The 3,383-nt window shown below is 42.0% G+C and overlaps 1 protein-coding gene across 8 annotated transcripts in view; it reads left to right on the top strand.

Moving 5' to 3' along the window:
* LOC101003842 (zinc finger protein 568) overlaps positions 1-3,383 on the top strand; it is a 108,753-nt gene that overhangs the window by 66,472 nt on the left and 38,898 nt on the right. For 3 of the 8 annotated variants that reach the window (XM_031659549.1, XM_021930324.2, XM_017952861.3), the window contains exons 1-2: positions 161-275; positions 1,279-1,348. The gene's annotated coding sequence lies outside the window, so the exon portion shown is untranslated. The other 5 variants (XM_017952864.3, XM_009194276.4, XM_017952865.3 and 2 more) reach the window with 4 other exon arrangements.

Genomic DNA, 3,383 nt, shown 5'->3' with positions numbered 1-3,383 from the left:
TGGGGCCGCGGGGCCTGCTGGGAGGTGATGTCCTCGGAAACGTCGCGGACGCGGAGGAATGGTTCGGGGCTTTAGGCGTCTGTTCCACACCTATCTGTGGGTCCCCTTCACCCAGAATCTCAGAAACTGCGCGCGGGATGAACATTCGGGTGTTTCCGGCAGGTGACGCTGCCGAGTCCCCGCAGCAGGGGGCGAGCAAGGGACTCGCGGCTGACGGGACACGGAGCCACTTAGGCCCAGAGTGTCCCGAGTAGCGGCAGTGGGGAGTGCTCAGGGTACGCTGCTGGTGAGTGGTTGCAGTTGTTGGGACAGAAAACTGTGAAGGGAGTTAGTGTGGGTGTGTGGTTGTGTGTGTGAGTGTGACGGCACGAATAATTGTGGTGGGGTGATTGTGATGTTTGGTTGCGCGTGATTATGATGAAATGTGTGATATGTGTGTGATTGTGATTAAGGCTCTAGTGAGTGTGAGCGTGGCGAAGTGTGCGTGATTGTAATATGTCTAGTAGTTCCTGTCTTGAGCTGGCTTCTCTGTAGCATTTGGCATAGTTGATAACGACTTGAAAAACACTTACTTGTTTTTTACTGGTCCCTCTCTCCCTGTTGGCCACTCCTCTGTAGTCTCCTTTGCTGCCTTTTTTACCGTAGTCCTTGACCCTACAGTTTGTGGTTTTCCAGTATTCCTTAGTGAACTTTTCAGGTTCATTATTAGGTTATGACTTGCTGCTTTTATTTATATCAGTTAGCTATTGCCATGATAATAATGATGTCTAAAAACCACCCCTGAACTCAATGCCATACAACAGCAAGTCCTTATTCTCCTGTTCACAGGCTGGCGCGTTGACGGTGTTCAGCTGATCTAGGTGGGGCTTGGTTGAGTGGATAGGCTGCGCGACGAGTTAAGATCTGCTCCGCATCTGTTCTTTCTGGATCTCAGGCCAAAAGCACATTTATTGCCAGGGCATGCTCTGCTCATGATGGGTCACCAGAGCACAAGAGAGATTGCCTTAACCAGAACAAGTCACATGGCTAAGCCTAAAATCAATTATGCCCACAATTGGAGGGCAAAGTTACCTTCCAAAGAGTATGAATATATAATCTATTAGAGGGGGTGAGGAATTGGACTAAAATTCCAATCTACCACCTTAAGAAACATACCTCTTTATCCTGGTGAGTGCCTTTTAGTCCGGGTTCGCTTTTGTCTGATAATATTGCTTTTCAAATTTTATTGTATTTCTTAAGAATTTCATTTTCTAACCCCTTTGTGTCTTTATGTTTCAGATCTGTGTCTTGTAAGGAGCATATTGCTGGGTTTACATCTGTTTATCACGTTTGACTGTTGTTGTAATAGGTGAGTATAATTCAGTGGCATTTATTATGATTGCTCATAAAAACGTTTTGTTTTCTATTTATTATGCCTTAAACATTTTTGATTGACATATAATAGTTGCACATATATCTTTTTTTACTGGGCAAATTCACCTTATCCCTTTTTCTCCCCTACTTTGGTTTCTGCTATTATCCTTCTATTTTTAATATGCATACTTAACAAAACTCAACCTTAAGACTTTAAGATACTTGAACTCCAAAATATCCACCAATTTCTGTGTTATTCTTGTCTGGTATATTATTTTCTTCTAGTTTTTGTTGTTGTTGTTTTGTTTTGTTTTGTTTTTTGAGACAGAGTCTCGCTCTGTCACCCAGGCTGGAGTGCAGTGGCACGGTCTCGGCTTACTGCAACCTCTGCCTCCTGAGTTCAAGCGATTCTTCTGCCTCAGCCTCTGGAGTAGCTGGGACTACAGACGCGCCACCACACCCAGCTGATTTTTTGTATTTTTAGTAGAGGCGAGGTTTCACTGTGTTAGCCACTGTGTTAGATCTCCTGACATCGTGATTTGCCCACCTCAGCATCCCAAAGTGCTGGGATTATAGGCATGAGTCACTGTGCCTGGCCTATTCTCTTGTAGTGTTAAATCCCCAACTTAGTAGTAGTAGCTCATTTATTCTATATACGGTTCGTATCCAGGAGGGGTTGGTTTCAGGACCCCTCCATGGATACCAGAATGCACAGATGCTCAAGTCCCTACATCCTTCTGTATACATTAAATCATCTCTAGATTATTTGTAATACCTAATACAATGTAAATGCTATGTAAATCATTGTTACACTTTATTGTTTAGGGAATAATAAGAAAAAAATCTGTACTGTACATGTTCAGTACAGACACAACTATCGTAGGCCTAACTATATTTTTTATCTGAGGCTGATTGAATCTGAGGATGCAGAACCCGTGGATAAGGAGGACCAACTGTATACATATATATATATTTAATTGTGGTAAAATACTCAACGTAGAATTTATCATCTAAACCATATTTAAGTGTACAGTTCAGTGACATGAAGTACATTCACATTGTAATGGTAGCATCACCACCATCCACCCACAGAACTCTTCTTCTTGCAAAACAGAAACCCAGTACCTATCAAACAATAACTCTCTATCCTCCACTTTCCCCCGGCCTATGGCATCTACCATTCTACTTTCTGTCTCTGAATTTGACTATTCTAGGTACTTCATATAAGCAGAATCATATGTTGTTTGTCCTTTTGTGACCCTGATTTAACTTAGCATAATGTCCTCAAGATTCATCCATATTAGCATGTATTGGAATTTCCTCCTTTTTTAAGGCCGAATAATAAGTATGTCATATATGGATAAACATTTTGTTTATCAGTTTATTCATCATTGGATACTTGGGCTGCTTCTACCTTTTGGCAATTGCAAGTGACGCTGCTACAAACATGGGTATACAACTGAGTCCCTGCTTTCAATTTTTTATATATACATGTGGTAATGTCTGTTTTTAATCTTTGATTGTCATAGTGTTTTTGATAATGACTGAACCATTTTATCAGCATATTTTTGAGCACCTACTATCAATATCAAAAACAGACAAAAATAAGTCCTTGTTTTCATGGAGTTTATGTTGTGGGGGGTGGGTGGACAGTATATATAACTAAATTATAGTCATGTGCCGTATATGTATGGACTATATACATATATGACAGTTGTCCTGTAAGACAGTGGTCCCCAGCCTTTTTAGCGCTAGGGACTGGTTTTGTGGAAGACAATTTTTCCATGGACCGGGGGACGGGAGGGTTATGGTTTCAGGATGAAACTGTTTTACCTCAAATCATCAAGCATTAGATTCTCATAAGGAGCGAGCAACCTATATCCCTCGCATGCACAGTTCAAAAGAGGGTTCACACTCCTGTAAGGTTGTAATGCCACCACTGATCTGACAGAAGGTGGAGCTCAGGCGGTAATGCTCGCTCATCTGCTGCTCACTTCCTGCTGTGTGGCCTGGTTCCTAAGCAGGAACCA

The sequence above is a fragment of the Papio anubis genome, chromosome 20, assembly GCF_008728515.1.
Source record: "Papio anubis isolate 15944 chromosome 20, Panubis1.0, whole genome shotgun sequence".
In the NCBI taxonomy this organism is placed as follows: domain Eukaryota; kingdom Metazoa; phylum Chordata; class Mammalia; order Primates; family Cercopithecidae; genus Papio; species Papio anubis.
Note: the sequence above shows the minus strand (reverse complement) of the source record. Positions and strands in the feature narration are given on the sequence as shown.